Source organism: Ornithorhynchus anatinus, chromosome 3 (genome assembly GCF_004115215.2).
Source record: "Ornithorhynchus anatinus isolate Pmale09 chromosome 3, mOrnAna1.pri.v4, whole genome shotgun sequence".
NCBI lineage: Eukaryota > Metazoa > Chordata > Mammalia > Monotremata > Ornithorhynchidae > Ornithorhynchus > Ornithorhynchus anatinus.
The window spans coordinates 129,535,935-129,554,402 of record NC_041730.1 but is presented as its reverse complement, the minus strand read 5'-3'; positions in this window follow the sequence as shown (position 1 = coordinate 129,554,402).

Here is an 18,468-nt window from a genome sequence, read left to right as displayed (position 1 = left end):
CAGTGTGACCTTGGGCGAGTCATTTTACTTCTTTGTGTCTGTTACCTCATCTTTAAATGGGAATTTAGACTGTGAGCCCTGTGTGGGACAGAGATTGTGTCCAACCCGATTATCTTGAATCTACCTCAACACTTAGTATAATGTTTGCACGTAGTAAACTTACTACATTAGTGGCCTATTTAAGAAGGGAAAGGAAAGGGGTGAGGAAAGTTCTGAGGGATGAAATGAAAGAACGGAGACCCTATTCCATCCTGAAGTTCTCAACCAGCTTCTGCCCTCTAAAAAACACATTCCCGGTCTTTGGCTCTGTTCCTAGGATTTAGCCCAAAAGTCGCCTGACTCCTTCAGACTCTTGTCCTGGATTTCTCATGCCTAGAACCCCTAATCTCAATATGCTTTCCACTCATTTGCCCAGGAGGGTCTTCCCTTCACCGGGATAAACTATTCACTCATTTAGTCATATTAATTGAGCACTTACTGTGTGCAGAGACTGTACTAAATGCTTGGGAATTACAATTCAGCAAGAGATAGAGACAATTCCTGGCCACAACGGGCTCACAGTCTAGAAGGAGGGAGACAGACATTAAAATATATAAACAGGCATCAATAACGTCATTATAAATAAAAAGAATTATATGTATATATACATACATCATTAATAAATATAATCATAATTATAAATATGTACATATAAACACAAGTTCTGTGGAGCGGGAGTAGGTAGAACAAAGGAAGCGAGTCAGGGCTATGGGGAGGGGAGGAGGAGGAGAGAAAGGGAGGTTTAGTCAATCAATCATATTAATTAAATGCTTACTATGTGCAAACCACTGTACTAAGTGCTTGGGAGAGCACAGTACAACAGAATTAGCAGGCACATTCCCTGACCATAATGAGCTTACAATTTAGAGGAGGAGGCAGACACATTAATATGAATATATGATTTATAACATATAATTTAAAGATGTGTACGTAAGTGCTGTGGGGTTGGGGGTGGGATGAATATCAAATGTCCAAAGGTCACAGATTAAAGTGCATAGAAGAAACAAATATATACCTTCAGAAACACATTATAGTTTACCTTCCCCATAGAGAGCCATGTCTTGTCACACATTCTCCAAGTTACTGATAACTTTCTGTCTTTCTCTGCCTCTGTGTATCTCTCTCTCTCTCTCTCTCTCTCTCTCTCTCTCTCTCTCACACACACACACACACGCACACACGCACACATGCACATATATGGCATAGTGGATAGAACACTGGCCTGGGAGTCAGAAGGTCATGGGTTCTAATCCTGGCTCTACCAGTCATCTGCTATGTGATCTTGGGCAAGTCGCTTCACTTCTCTTGGCCTCACTTACTTATTCTGTAAAATGGGGATTGACACTGGGAGTCCCACATGGGACAGGGACTATGTCCAACTCGATTTGCTCGTATCCACCCCACCGCTTATCACAGTGCCTGGCACACAGTAAGCACTTAAATAACATCATTATTATTAATGTCATTATTATTATAAGTTCTTCCAAGATCTTGCTTCCCAAAAGATAGTTCCTCTCTCACACCTCACATTGGGCCCTCCAATACAGAAACATAACCAGAGGCTGTTAAATCAATTTGGATTGTTGTATAAGGGAAGGGTAGTAAATACTCTTTTCCAAGGGACCGTTTCCAGGTCTTGGGAAGGCCAAATCTCATTAACAGCAAACAATCATATTTATTGAGCTCTTACTGTGTACACAACACTGTACTAGGAGCTTGGGAGAGTACAATATAACAATACAAGAGACACTTTCCCTGCCCACAGCAAGCATACAGTCTAGAGAGGGAGACAGAATTATTATAAATAAAGACATTACAGATATATACGTAAGTGCTATGGGGCTGATGGAGGGGTGAATAAAGGGAGCAAATCAGGGTGACATAGAAGGGAGTAGGGGAAAAAGAAATGAGGGTTTTGTCAGGGAAGGCCTCTTGGAGAAGATGTGCCTTCCAAAAGATTTTGAAGGTAGGGAGAGTGATGGTCTGTCGGATATAAAGAGGGAGGAAGTTCAAAGCCAGAGAGAGGATGTAGGTGAGAGGTTGGTGGCAGGATAGATGAGATCGAGCTAAAGTGAGTAGGTTGGCATTAGAGGAGCGAAGTGTGCGGGCTGGGTTGTAGTAGGAGAGCGGCGAGGTGAGGTAGGAGGGGGCAAGGCATTGGAATGCTTTAAAACCGGTGGTAAGGAGTAGAGGCAAGTTATGAATTCAGGAGAACAAAGCCTCAGTAATGTTACAACCCAACGAGATACTGGAAGCCAACTACCATAGGTAGACCAGCATAACACACAACAATAAAGATGAAGCTCCTTTAGAGAAGTTCCCAAAGATTAAGAAATGGAGACAAAAGCAAAGACAATTCCAGACACCGCAGGAATCAAACATCAATCAATTAATCAATGGTATTTATTGAGTGCTTATTCTGTGCAGGGCACTATACTAAGCGCTTGGGAGAGTACAAAACAGAGTTGGCAGGGAATGTCACAATGAGGTTTCAGTCAAGAGGGAGAGACAAACATTAAAATAAATAATTTATACTGTACAATTTAGAGATACGTACCTAAGTGCTTTGGGGTTTAGGGTGGGGTGAATATCAAATGCCCAAAGATCACCAATCCAAGTGCACTGATGACCCAGAAGGGAGTGGGCAGGCTCATCATGGGCAGGGAACGGGTCTACCTTACCACTGACATCTTTAGCCTTTAGAGAAGCAGTATGGCGAAGTGGATAGAGCACAGGTCCGGGAGTCGGAAGGTCATGTGTTCTAATCTCGGCTCTGCTACTCGTCTGCTTGTGTGACCTTGAGGAAGTCACTTCACTTCTCGGGGACCTCAGTTACCTCATCTGTAACATGAGGATTTAAGATTGTGAGCATCATGGGACAGGGTCTGTGTCCAATCTGATTAGGCTGTATCTACCCCAGTACTTAGTACAGTGCCTGGAACATAGTAAGTGCTTAACAGATACCATAGTTGTTATTATTACTTAGAGGTCACATTGTTCAGCACCATATGAAATGTGAGAAAAATCTGTTTTTGACACACTGAGCTCGTGATCTGAAATGACTGGAAGGTGGATAGCCCCAAAATGTGAGTAATAATAATGTTAATAATAATGTTGGTATTTGTGAAGCACTTACTATGTGCCGAGCACTGTTCTAAGCTCTGGGGTAGACACAGGGTAATCAGGTTGTCCCACTTGGGGCCCACAGTTTTAATCCCCATCTTACAGATGAGGTAACTGAGGCACTGAGAAGTCAAGTGACTTGCCCAAAGTCACAGCTGACAGGTAGCAGAGCCGGGATTAGAACCCACGACCTCTGACTCCTAAGCCCATGCTCTTTCCACTGAGCCATGCTGCTTCTCACAAGCAAGGAAATGAGGGAAATCAAGCAGCGCACACATCAAATAATATCAGTGATGGCACTTCTGGGTTGGCTTGTAAACTCATCGTGGGCAGAGAATGTGTCTGTTATATTATTATATTGTACTCTCCCAAGCGCTTAATATGGTGCTCTGCAAATAGCCCTCAACATATGCAATCAATATGCAAGTGATGCAATAAATACAATTGACTGACCATAGTTAAATAGTGAAAAACAATTGAGAAGCAGCATGGCCTAGTGGGTAGAGCACAGATCTGGAAGTTCGAAGAAACTGGGTTCTAATCCCAGCTCCGCCACTCGTGTGCTGTGTGATCTTGGGCAATCACTTGGCTTCTCTGTGCCTCAGTTACCTTATCTATACCATGGGGATTAATACTGTGAGGCCCATGAGGGACATGGACTGTGTCCATCCTGATTATTTTGAGTCTACTCCAGTGCTTAGTACAGTGATTGGCTTAACAAATACCATAAAAAAGACCCCAAAAAACAAAAACAAGTTGGAAATTGTGTGCTTATGGAAATCAAGGCATTTCAATATGGTGGTGGTAGGGGGCGGGGGGTGGCAAATTGTAAATATGTCTAAAATGACTTGGATTGGAATGCTGCCCAAGAAGTACGAGTGACATTAGCTTAACTATAATTGGGATTTGGGGGTTTCTGTTTCAAGAGAGGAAGAGGGAGTTTGGGGAATTGGGAAGCAATGTGTCTAAGTGAAGAGAGCACAGGCATGGGAGTGAGAGGATCTGGGTTCTAATCCTGATTCTGCCACTTGTCTGCTAGGTGACCTTGGATACATCACTTAACTTCTCTGTCTCAATTACCTCACCTGTAAATTTGGGATTAAATTCTCCTTCTTCCTATTAAGACTGTGACCCTTATAAAGGACAGGGACTGTGTCCAAAGCAGTGTGGCTCAGTGGCAAGAGCCCGGCCTTGGGGGTCAGAGATTATGGATTCGAATCCCGGCTCTGCCACTTGTCAGCTGTGTGACTGTGGGCAAGTCACTTAACTTCTCTGTGCCTCAGTTACCTCATCTGTAAAATAGGTATTAACTGTGAGCCTCATGTGGGACAACCTGATTACCCTGTATCTACCCCAGAATTTAGAACAGTGCTCTGCACATAGTAAGCGCTTAACAAATACCAACATTATTACTATCATTATTATTATTATCTTGAATCTACCCCAGAGCTTAGCACTGTGCTAGGCACATAGTAGCACCTGAAAATTATTATTATTATTATTATTATTACAGGACTCCCAGCCAGCTGCATCCTTATATCCTGAGGTGATACCAGAAAAAATACACTTCATATTGGAAGCGAAATGTTGTCCCAAGAAATTTTGGGAAATTGTCTAGAAGGAGCAGCAGGACCTAGTGGAAAGAACCCAGGCCTGGAGACAGAGGACCTGGGTTCTAATCCTGACCTTGGGTATGCCACTTAACTTCTCAGTACCTCAGTAGCTTCATCTGTAAAACTGGGATTCAATGCCTGTCCTCCCTCCTACTTAGACAGTGGGCCCCTTGTGGAACAGGGACTGTGTTTGTCTTGATTAACTTATATCTTCTACAGCATTTAGCTTAGTGCTTAGCATATAGAGAAGCAGAGTGCCTCAGTGGAAAGAGCACGGGCTTTGGAGTCAGAGGTCATGAGTTCGAATCCCAGCTCTGCCACTTGTCAGCTGTGTGACGGGCAAGTCCTTTAACTTCTCTGTGCCTCAGTGACCTCATCTGTAAAATGGGGATTAAGACTGTGAGCCCCACGTGGGACAACCTGATTCCCCTGTGTCTACCCCAGTGCTTAGAACAGTGCTCTGCACATAGTAAGCGCTTAACAAATACCAACATATAGCAAGCACCACAATTGTAATTATTATAATTATTATTGTTAGTAGTAGTATTAGTAGTAGTAGTAGTAGAGGACTACTAGCCCGGGCCAGGTCCTTAAATTCCTATATTCCTCTAAAATGTAACCTCCTTGGCAGGGAATGTATTCACCAACACTGGAATGTATCTTCCAACACTGTTATATTGTATTCATTCATATATTCAATTGTATTTACTGAGCACTTACTGTGTACAGAGCACTGTATTAAGTGCTTGGAAAGTACAATTCAGCAAGAAATCCCTGCCCAACAATGGGCTCACAGTCTCAACGGGGGGAGTCAGACATCAATATGAGTAAACAGGCATCAATAGCATCGATATGAATAAATAGAATTATATATACATATCAGTAATGAAATATATAGAATAATAAATGTTCACATATATATATGTAAGTGCTGTGGGGTGGAGGGGGGTAGAGCAGAGAGAGGGAGTCGGGGTGATGGGGAGGGGAGGAGGAGCAGAGGAAAAGGGGGACTTAGTCTGGGAAGACCTCCTGGAGGAAGTGAAAAATCGAGTTGGACACAGTCCCTGTCCCATGTGGGGCTCACAGTCTCAATCCCCAAATGAGAGAACTGAAGCACGACAATCTCCAAATGAGAGAACTGAAGCACAGAGAATAATAAATGATAATGTTGGCATTTGTTAAGCTCTTACCATGTGCAGGGCACTGTTCTAAGCACTGGGGTAGACACAGGGTAATCAGATTGTCCCACGCGAGGCTCACAGTCTTCATCCCCATTTTACAGTTGAGAAGCAGCGTGGCTCGGTGGAAAGAGCACGGGCTTTGGAGTCAGGGCTCATGAGTTCGAATCCCAGCTCTGCCACTTGTCGGCTGTGTGACTGTGGGCAAGTCACTTAACTTCTCTGTGCCTCAGTTCCCTCATCTGTAAAATGGGGATTAAGACTGTGAGCCCCACGTGGGACAACCTGATTCCCCTATGTCTACCCCAGCGCTTAGAACAGTGCTCGGCACATAGTAAGCGCTTAACAAATACCAACATTATTATTATTATTATTATTAGGTAACTGAGGCACAGATAAGTGAAGTGACTTGCCCACAGTCACCGAGCTGACAAGTGGCAGAGCCGGGATTCCAACACATGACCTCTGACTCCCAAGCCCGGGCTCTTTCCACTGAGCCACGAAGTGACTTGCCCAAGGTGGTCTGCCCAAAGTAAGAGCTTATTAAATACGATTGATCCTGAGGTGATTCCATAAAAATTATTCATATTGGATTCAATTCATATTGGAAGAAAAATGTCATGCTCTTAAACTGTGGGAAATTTTCTACAACTAAGACCCAGGATGCCCAAGTCACATATGAAAGGTCCAAGCCAAATATATCTCCATGGGGGTGGAGGTGACACTTTAACTTTTTCTACCTTCTCTGGACTGTGAGCTCGTTATGAGCAGGGAATGTGTCTTACCAACTCTGTTGTATTGTACTCTCCCAAGTGCTTAGTGCAGTGCTCCGTACACAGTAAATGCTCAATAAATACCATTGATTGATTGATTGATTGATTGAGTCTTCTGTCCTCACCCAATGTCTCCCCAAGGTGCTGTCAGAGGAGTGTTGAAGAATACGGCCTTCTGAACATTCAAAGTCCCAACGGCAAGTCATTTTGCAATGAAAGAAAAAAAAGCCATCAGTTTCTGACCAATAACATCCAAATCCATAAAAAATCTATGCCGGAACCCTCTGAGGAAAATAAACTCCAGATTGAATCTTTACCCTACAGATGCTTATTAATAAACGTGTTAGAAATACCAACTGGGGAAGGATATTTGCCTCTGCTTTCCAGACTTTAACGCTGCATTTGACTCAATCTGGCACAAACACTGAACCCGTTTAAAAAAATTTATTCTTTATTTGGTTGTATTGACCTAGTTTTAAGTGATTGTGTGCTGCAAGTGTGTCTTGGTGGACGGATCTTCTTTTTCAGTGATCTGTTATTCATTGTAAGTTGGAATGGCAGTGACCGTTTTTTTCAGTCGTAATCGTAAATGCACCCAGAGGCTGAGAAGTAATGGGCATAGCCAATAAATACGATAAATAAAATGACTACGAGAGCGGAGCTGCTGGGAAAACATATGACATAATAACATTTTCAGATCGATCCATCAGTCCGAGTCAAAAACAATCGTCATGCAAACAGACACCTTCGCGCTGAAGAGATGGGTGCTGATTATCGTTTACAAAGCATTCTGGGGTTTCCATGCCCTGATTTTACCTACAGCTGAGGACAGGACAGGCCCTCCTATAAGTTCTCAGGCCTAAATTTAGGGGAACTAGAGCTAAAGGGAACACAGTGAGAAGCAGAGCGGCCTAGTGGAAAGAGCACAGGTTTGGGAATCAGAGCACCTGGGACCTGCTGTGTGACCCTGGACAAGTCACTTAACTTCTCTGTGCCTCTCTTCCCTCATCTGCATAATGGGGCTTCAATATCTGTTCTCCCTCCGACTCAGACTGTGAGCCCCGTATGGGACCTGGTTATCTTGTATCTATTCCAGCGCTTAGTACAGTGCTCAGCACATAGTCCGCGCTTAACAAATACCACAGTTATTGTTATCATTATTACTAGAGGTGGGATTTCATCCGGATAAATAACCGGATTGGGAATTGGAAAACTTAGATCCCATCCTTGCCTCGTTTCTTCTCGCCCTGCCTGAGATCAGAGAGGTCAGGTCCTTCTTACGTGCCTTACTTTCCATCTGTAAAATGGGTGTAATAGAATTGCTCCCAGCCTACAGCATAGGCAGTCCCAGAACTAAGACGGACAGGTTGGAGCTTGATTCCAGTATAAAGAAAGGTTCTGAAATGATGGTACCAGATGTGAAAGTTGCTTGGTGATTATTATAATGGAGAGTGTGATAATGGCATGGCTCATTCCAGTGAGTACGGCCCAGTCTATCCAACTAGAGTGGCCCAGTCCAGTGTAGTCAGAATGGACCAGTTCAGCCAGCACAGCACAGCCAAGTCCAGCCATGACCCAATCCAGGCAGCTTGGTCCAGGCAATCCAGCCGGCATGGCTCAGCCCAGTCCGGCCAGCATGGCCCAGTCCAGCCAGCACGGCCCAGTCCAGCCAGCGTGGCCTAGGCAATCCAGACAGAGCAACCCATCTCTGTCTATCCAATATGACCCAGTCCAGAGAGCAAGGCCCAGGCAATGCAGCCAGCATAGCCTATTCTGGCCAGCTTGGCCCAAACCAGCTTCTATGATGTTGGTATTTGTTAAGCGCTTACTATGTACAGAGCACTGTTCTAAGTGCTGGGGTAGATACGGGATCATCAGCTTGTCCCACGTGAGGCTCACAGTTAATCCCCATTTTACAGATGAGGGAACTGAGGCCCAGAGAAGTGAAGTGACTTGCCCACAGTCACACAGCTGACAAGTGGCAGAGCCGGGAGTCAAACCCATGACCTCTGACTCCAAAGCCCAGGCTCTTTCCACTGAGCCACGCTGCTTCCCTTGTGGCCCAGCAAGTCTCAGCTAGCACAGCCCAGTCCCACCAACATGATCCAGTCTGGCTGGCATGATCCAGTCTGCCCAGTCCAGCCAGTGTGACCCACTCCAGAGAGACCCAGCCCAGTCCAGACAGCCCAGCCTAAGCAATCCAGCTAGCATGGTCCATTCATTCATTCAGTAGCATTTATTGAGCACTTACTATGTGCAGAGCACTGTACTAAGTGCTTGGAAGGTACAGTTTGGCAACAGATAGAGACCATCCCTGCCCAATGACGGGCTCACAGTCTAATCGGGGGAGACAGACGGACAAAAACAAGACAGAATCATCACGATAAATCGAATCAAGGGGATGTCCACCTCTAACAAAATAAGTGGGGTAATAAAAAAATATACACAAATGAGCACAGTGCTGAGGGGAGGGGAAGGAGCAGAGGGAAAGAGGGCTCAGCTGAGGGGAGGTGAAGGGGGGAAGGGGGAGGAGCAGAGTCAATCTCTCCCCTTCCCAGCCCCATACTCTGCTGTCCAGGTGATTTTTCCATAGTGTTTTCTGCACACATCCCTCCATTACTCCAAAGTATCGGCTCGTTGTCCTCTCCTCCGTAGATAGCTCACGAACTCCATTGCTTCCTCTTTGTGATTGATCTGTCCGTCTCCCCGACTAGATAGTAGATTCCTCGAGGGTGCCGATCGTGTAAACTCATTTCCGTCGTGTGGCTAGCATGGCCTAATCCAACAAGCGAAGCCCAGTTTTATCAGCATTGACCATTGGCCGGCATAACCCTATCTGGCAAGCATGTCCCAGCCCAGCTACCCCAGAGAAGCAGCATGGCGTAGTGGATAGAGCAGAGGCCTGGGAGTCAGAAGGTCATGGGTTCTAATTACAGCTCCACCACTTGTCTGCTGTGTGACCTTGGGCAAGTCACTTCAATTCTCTGGGTCTCAGTTACCACATCTGTAAAATGGGGATTGAGATTATGAGCCCCACATGGGACAGGGCCTATGTCCAACTCAATTGGCCTGATCCACCTCAGTGCTTGGTAGAATGTCTGTCACACTGTAAGCGCTTAACAGATACCATCATTATTAGTATCATTATTATTTTACCACAGCCCAGTCCAGCCAGTGTGTCCCAGTCCAGCCTGCCTATCCCTCCAGACCTCTCGCAACCCTAGCTGTAGGCCCTCCCTCCACCGAATATTGGGGAGACTCGTTCTGGGTACATTGCCTGGGGAGGAAAGATAAAACACCATAGATGACAGGATGTGGATAAGCAAAAATGAAAAAAAACAGTAGGGTTCTGAGGCTAGGAAAGCATAATTTCACGCTCCTTTCAGTTCAGAGTCTAACAGTCCCAGCTGTAGCCACAATAATGGCCATAGCTACAGCCTCTAATACTGTCTGCTTTGGTGAGATGGTGTCCTGTCATCGCTTCTGTCCTTGTGTCCTTCTTGCTGAGGAGGAGAAAGGCAGGATGGGATGGAGGTCCCAGACCGGAGCAGTGTCAGGTGGTGGCATAAAAGTTACCCGTGAGGCAGCCTGGCCAGTTATTGGCTTAAGAATCTTGCTTCCACTGCTTCTGACACTCTTGCCATCCCTGCTGCAATTTTTTTTTTTTTTGTCTCCAGGCAGCAGCATCCAAACTCTCTTTTCCTTTTCTTCCACTCTCTTCTGTGTTACCCTGACTGGCTCCCTTTATTCATCCTCCCCCTCTCAGCCCCTCAGCACTTATGTTGTGGTCTTATGCTGTCGAGTCGTGTCCGACCCATAGCGACGCCATGGACACGTCTCTCCCAGAACGCCCCACCTCTATCTGCAATTGTTTTGGTGGTGGATCCGTAGGCTTTTCTTGATAAAAATATGTAAGCTGTTTATCACTGTCTTCTTCTGTGCCGTAAACTAGACTTTACGCCCTCAACTCTCTCCCATGCCGCTGCTGCCCAGAACAGGTGAGTTTTGACTTGTAGCAGATGGCCTCCCTCTCACCAGCTACTGCCCAAGCTAGGAATGGAATGGACAGGCCTCTGCTTGACTCTCCCTCCCATAGTCGAGACTGGTAAGGTACTGGAAACTCTCCAGGTGTGACCCTGAGAGTTTAGAATTTATGTTCATATCTGTAATTAATTTATTTATATTAATGTCTGTCTCCCCCTCTAGCCTCTAAGCTCATTCTGGGAAGGGAACGTGTCTGTTATATTCTTATATTGTATTCTCCCAAGCACTTAGTACAGTGGTCTGCACACAGTAAAATGGTCTTTATCCATTTTGACGCTTCTCACCTTCCTTCTCTCTTTTGCCGTGCCCACTCTGATCCTCGGAGACTTCAACATCCACATGGATGTACCCGGTGCCTCCTCTGCCGCCCGCCTGCTATGATTCCTTGACCCCGCCAACCTCCTGCTCCACCCCACCTCACCCACTCACCAACTTGGGCACACCCTCGATCCCATCATCTCTTACCGCTGCACTATCTCCACTCTCACCAATTCTGAAATCCCTTTCTGACCATAAACTTCTCACCTGCCTCCTCTCTCACACTCCTCCTCCTTGTAAATCTGTAATTACTCCCCAACAGAGATCTTCGCTCTCTCAACCCCATCCATCTCTCTCAGTGTATCACACCCCACCGTGCCTCCCTATCCACTCTACCCACTCTTGATGACCAGATTGATGCTCTCAACTCTGCCCTTTCTACTCAACTCAACTCACTCACTCCCCTATCCCTTCATCGCTCTTGCACCACTAATCCACAGCCCTGGATCACTGCCACTGTCCGCCTTCTTCGCTCTTATGCTCAAGCTGCTGAGCGCTGCTAGTGAAAATCTAAACACCAGGCCAACGTTGTTCACTTTAAATTTACCCTTTCCTGCCTTAATTCTGCCCTCTCCTCTGCCAGGCAAAACTATTTTTTTTTCCTCATTGACACCCATGCCCATCACCCCCGTCAGCTGTTCCGGACATTTAACTATCTCCTCAGGCCCCCTGTTCCTCCCCCTCCTCCATCCCTCACCCACAAAGATCTGGCCACCTACTTCAATAAGAAAATTCACAGCATCAGGTCTGAGCTCCCCAAAGTCACCCTTCCTTCTTCTCCAACCTTCCCGCTCTCAACCCTCTCCTCTACTTTCCCACTCTTCCCAACAGTAGCTTCAGAGGAGATCTCCTCCCTCCTCTCAAGTGCCACCCCCTCCACCTGTGCTTTGGACCCCGGTCCCTCTCGCCTTATAAAAACTCTCACCCCTTCCCTCCTCCCCTCCTTAACTACCATCTTCAACCTCCCAATCTCTAATGGCTTCTTCCCTTCTGTCTTACAACATACCCACATCTTAAAAAAACCCTCTCTTGACCTCACTGCCCCCTCCAGTTTTCACCTCATCTACCTCTACCCTTCCTTTCCAAACTCCTAGAGTGAGTTGTCTTCACTCACTTCCTTGAATTCCTCAACTCCAATTCCCTCTTGGACCTCCTCCAATCTGGCTTCTGACCCCTCCACTCTACCAAAACTGCCCTCTCAAAGGTCACCGATGACCTCCTTCTTGTCAAATTTAATGACTCCTACTCTATCCTAATCCTCCTCGACCTCTCAGGTGCCTTTGACGCTGTCGACCATCCTCTTCTCCTCAACACGTTATCCAACCTTGGCTTCACACACTCCATCTTCTCCTGGTTCTCCTCTTATCTCTCTGGCCATTCATTCTCTGTCTCCTTTGGGGGATCCTCCTCCCCCTTCCATCCCCTAACTGTAGGGGTTTCTCAAGGGTCAGTTCTTGGTCCCCTTCTGTTCTCCATCTACACTCATTAGCTCTCACAGCTTCAACTATCACCTCTATGCAGATGACACCCAAATCTACATCTCCTCCCCTCTTCTCTCTCCCTCTCTCCAGGCTCGTATCTCCTCCTGCCTTCAGGACATCTCCACCTGGATGTCCACCCTCCACCTAAAACTCAACGTGTTCAAGACTGAGCTCCTTATCTTCCCTCGCAAACCCTGTCCTCTCCCTGACTTTCCCGTCACTGTGGACGGCACTACCATTCTTCCCGTCTCACAGGCCCGCAACCACGGTGTCAACCTTGATTCTGCTCTCTCATTCACTCCACACATCCAATTCGTCACCAAAATCTGCCAGGCTCACCTTCACAACTTCACCAAGATCCGCCCTTCCCTCTTCATCCAAACCGCTACCTTGATGGTACAATCTCTCATCATATTCCAACTGGATTACTGCATCAGCCTCCTTGCTAATCTCCCATCCTCCTGTGTCTCCCAGCTTCAGTCTATACTTCACTCTGCTGCCCGGATTATCTTTCTGCAGAAACGCTCAGGGCATGTCACTTCCCTCCTCAAAAATCTCCAGTGGTTGCCTATCCACCTTTGTATCAAGCAAAAACTCCTCATTATTGGCTTCAAAGCTCTCTTGCCCCCTCCTACCTCACCTGCCTTCTCTCCTTCTACAGCCCAGCTCGCACACTGTGCTCCTCTGCCGTTAACCTCCTCACTGGGCTTCGTTCTCGCCTGTCCCACCATCAACCCCTGGCCCAAGTCCTGCCTCTGGCCTGGAATGCCCTCCCTCCTCACATCTGCCAAACTAGCTCTCTTCCCCCTTTCAAATGCCTACTGAGAGCTAACCTCCTCCAGGAGGCCTTCCCAGACTGAGCCCCTTTTTCTCTGCTCCTCCTCCTGTCCTCATCACCCCTGTTCCTTCCCTCCGCTCTACCCCCCTCCCTGCCCCACAGCACTTGTGTATATATGTACATATTTATTATTCTATTTACTTGATTAATGATGTGTCTATATCTATAATTCTATATATCTATTTTGGTACTATTGATGCCTGTCTACTTGTTTTGTTGTCTGTCTCCCTCTTCTAGACTGTGAGCTCATTGTTGGGTAGGGATTGTCTCTATCTGTTGCCAAATTGTACATTCCAAGGGCTTAATTCAGTGCTCTGCACACAGTAAGCACTCAATAAATACAATTAAAAGAAGGAACAAATAAGGGCTCAATAAATACAATTGACGGACTGTCAGAAACAGTATTTATTGATCACCTCTGGGTGCAAGACACTATACTAAGCACGTGGGAAGTACAAAACAAGCAAGGGACATATCCTCTACCTTCAAGGAGCTTATACTTTAATGGGGGAGACAGACGTGAAAGCATTTACAAAATAACCGGAGTACGTCATATGTACAGTTGAGTAAATGTATATCCCTAAATGCAGAAGAAGACTCTAAGTAAGTCCATGAGGTGTCTGATGGGTTAATATGACTTGAGATATGGAGAATTAATCCAGGAAGGCAGGTTGGAGAAGGTGAGCTTTCAAGAGGGCTTGGAATATGAGGAGGAATGTGGTCTGATGGATTTATGGAGGAAGGAATTCCAAAGAGGAGGAACATAGTGAGTGAAGGGATGGAGGTGGGAGAACTGAAAGCACAATACAGTTAGAAAGCAGCCGAGAAGCATGGCCTCTACTTATCTTCTGTGTGACCTTGGGCAAGTCACTTCACTTCTCTGGGCCTCCGTTACCTCATCTGTAAAATGGGGTTTGAGAGTGTGAGACCAATTCAATCATTCATTCATTCACATTTATTGAGCACTTACTATGTGCAGAGCACTGTAGTAAGTGCTTGGAAAAGTACAATACATCAATAAAGACAGGCGATCCCTGGCACAATGAGCTCGCAGTCTGGGGGTGAGGAGTGGGGGAGAGAAACATCTAGACAAATAAACAGACATCAACATAAATAAATATAATTACAGATATATTAATAAGTGCTGTGGGGAGGGGAAGGGGGGAAGACCAAAGGGAGCAAGTCAGAGCGACACTAAAGGAGTGGGAGATGAGGAAAAGTGAGGCTTAGTCTGGGACTAATGTCTCAGTGTGGGACAGGGACTGTGTTCAACCTGATTATCTTGTATCTACTCCAATGCTTACTAGAGTGTCTAGTACATAGTAAGTGCTTAACAAATACCATTAAAAAAAGGAAGTGAGGAGAGCAATATCTGTTTCAAAGGGGAAAAATAAGCAGAGATGGAGAGGGTTGGGGAGGCCATTAGACTGTAAACGCCCCCATTTGATTCTCAGCTCCTTGAGGGCAAGGCCATGTCTTTTATTCTTATTGTACTCTTTGAAGGCTAATTCAGTGCTCTGAACAAAGATGGCTTTTAGTAAATTGGAATTAATGGGAGAACCTATCATTTTCATCTTGTCTAGTGTATGTGTATTTTCACCATATTGCCATCAAAACCTCAGACCCAAACCTCGTTTGAAGGGTCAGCCCTACCTGGTACTTAGCCAGCGTATGTAGGTCTTGTCTTGTCTTATGCTTTCGAGACGTCTCCGACCCACAGCGACACCGTGGACAAATCACTCCCAGAGCCCCCCACCTCCATCTGCAATCGTTCTGGTAGTGGATCCGTAAAGTTTTCTTGGTGCAAATCTGGAAGCGGTTTACCATTGCCTCCTTCTGCGCAGTCAACTTTAGTCTCTGCCCTCGACTCTCTCCCATGTCACTGCTGCCCAGCATGGGTGAGTTTTGACTTGTAGCCGATTACCTTCCACTTGCTTGCCACTGGCCAAACATGAAATGGAATGGGTAGGCTCTCTCCCATTTCACTCTCCCTCCAATAGTCAAGACCGGTAGAGACCTGGGAACTCTCTAGGTGCGACCTTGAGAGGGGAGCATATATAGGTACATATCTGTAAAGTATTTATTTTTATTAATGTCTGTCTCCCTCTCTAGACTGTAAACTCATTGTGGGCAGAGAATGTGTCTATTTATTGTTATATTGCACTCTCCCAGGCACTTGGCGCAGTGCTTTGCACATAGTAAGAGCTCAATAAATACAATTGAATGAATGAATGTAATAATAATAATGTTGGTATTTGTTAAGCACTTACTATGTGCAGAGCACTGTTCTAAGCGCTGGGGTAGACACAGGGGAATCAGGTTGTCCCACGTGGGGCTCACAGTCTTAATCCCCATTTGACAGATAAGGTAACTGAGGCACAGAGAAGTGAAGTGACTTGCCCACAGTCACACAGCTGGCAAGTGGCAGAACGGGATTCGAACCCATGACCTCTGACTCCAAAGCCCGTACTCTTTCCACTGAGCCATGCTGCTTCTCTAAATGTAGGTGAGTTAGCCACTCTTTTGCAGAAGCAAATCAGTTCCTTAGAAACTTATCCATGACAATGGGAAGGGAAGAACCTGATTGAGCAACTATCTTGAAAAGCTCCCAATCAAAGGCAGCTCAGGGATATTCTCAACACGCAAACCATTCATTCATTCAATCGTATTTAATGGGTGCTTACTGTGTGCAAAGCACTGTACTAAGTGCTTGGAAAGTACAATTCAGCAACAGATAGAGACAATCCCTACCTAACAATGGGCTCATAGTCTTTTCATTCAATAGTATTTATTGAGTGCTTACTATGTGCAGAGCACTGTACTAAGCGCTTGGAATGAACAAGTCGGGAAGCAGTGGATAGAGCACGGGCCTGGGAGGCAAAAGGTCATGGGTTCTAATCCTGACTCCACCACTTGTCAGCTGTGTGACCTCGGGCAAGTCACTTCACTTCTCCATGCCTTAGTTACCTTATCTGTAAAAAGGGGATTGAGACTGTGAGGCCCACGCAGGACAGAGACTACATCTAACCCAATTTGCTTGTATCCACCCCAGCGCTTAGTACAATGCCTGGCACTTAGTAAGTGCTTAACTAATACCATTATTATCATTATTATTATTATCAGTAGATCAACCAAAGGTATTTATTGTGTGCTTATTGTGTGCAGAGCACTCAAGTGCTTGGAGGAAGCAATAGAGTAAAAAAATATATTCAGAAGTACTATGGGACATAGGGTGAATATCCAAGTGTTCAGGGAGTATGGATCTAAAGTGCATAGGTGATAGAGATGGGAGGAATACTAGGGTGGAGAGACTGGAGGTTAGACAGAGAAGGCTTCCTGAAGGAGTTAGGATTTTGTAAGGTTTTGAAGGTGGGGAGAGTGGTGGTCTGTTGTTTACATAGATATATAGATATATCTACTCCCTCCCTCTGCTCTACCCCCTTCCCCGCCCCACAGCGTAATGTATATTTGTACATATTATTCTATTTGATTAATGATGTGCATATATCTATAATTCTATTCATCTATTTTGATACTATTGATGCCTATCTACTTGTTTTGTTTTGTTGTCTGTCTCTCCCTTCTCGACTGTGAGCCCATTGTTGGGTAGGGATTGTCTCTATCCGTTGCTGAATTGTACTTTCCAAGTGCTTAGTACAGTGCTCTGCATACAGTAAGTGCTCAATAGATGTGAGTGAATGAATGAATGAATGAATATAGGAGGAAGGCCCAGTTCGGAGGTAGGGTGTGAGTAAGGGGTCGATGGTGCGATAGATGAGGTCGAGGCAAATGAGTAGGTTGGTGTTAGTGGAGCAATTTTTGGTGTTAGTGGAGCAACCCAGGGTCGAGTGGGAAAGGAGCAAGGAAAGGTAGGAGGGAGAGAGCTTACTGAGTGCCTTAAAGATGATCGCGAGGACTATAAACAGAACTACTTGAAAGGCACTAAGATGTCCAAGAGGACACCAGGAGAGAGGCATTACGAAACTCAAAGTTCGTGACACCACGAATAAAGCAGGGAGTGGATTGCGGTTCCAGGTTAAATAGCTGTTTCCCTGCCAGTACACGACCTTCAGTCATCCCGCTGAATGAAACGACAAGAGTGTCTGAAGCTGCTCCGTGTTCCAGATCTCCATATGGAGTCCCACTTACTCGGAAAAAAAATCTCCTTTCCAGATAGACTCTCCAGGGACTGAAAGCAAGAGGGGCTGGAAGAGCCGGGAGTAACGAGAAAGTGATACATCACACGACACCCGCCTGCTGGGAAGTTAATTATAGCTGGACCAGAACCACACTCGTTTCAAGTACGAGCAACCTCGGCCAGCCAAATAGAGAGTCAATCACCGACTGAGGTTTCTTCCACATCTTCCTGCCTCTCCTTAAAGAGTCGGTAAATCGGGAAGGGTAAGTAGCCAGCAAAGTCTTCTAAGGCACTGGACAGCTGCTAGGGTCTTGATTTGAGTTTCACTATCCCCCAGTAGACAGGTGCGGGATATGTTGCCTTGTGAAGCGACAATTTGGCTGGAAGATAGAGAGGGCCGCAAGCTGAACTTGATTTTATTTTCTTCTGGGTGTCCTGTTTCCCTCCTCAGCAGTTGCTCCTAGGGATGGCCCAAATTGCACTTCATCCATCCTCTTTTTTTTAAATTGTATTTGTTAAGCGCTTACTGTCAGGCTAATCAGGTTGGACACAGTCCCTGTCCCACATGGGGCTCACACTCTCAATCTCCATTTTATAGCCGAGGTAACTGAGGCATAGAGAAGTGAAGTGACTTGCCCAAGGTCACACAGCAGACAAGTGGTGGAGCCAGAATTAGAACCCAGGCCTTTCTGACTCCTGGACGCGGCTCTACCCACTAGGCCATGCTGCTTCTCAATGGTGACACTGGTGTCCCTATTTTGACATTTGCAGTGCCCCAGGTATGCATTATCTAAAGAAGATGGGTGATGAAGGGCGATCAAGAAGTAGATTTGCTACAGGAATGTAACCAATCCCCAACTACATGCAGTAATTAAGACCAAGCACGGCATGGATCATTAAAATTTGCAGATCGCTCAATTGAT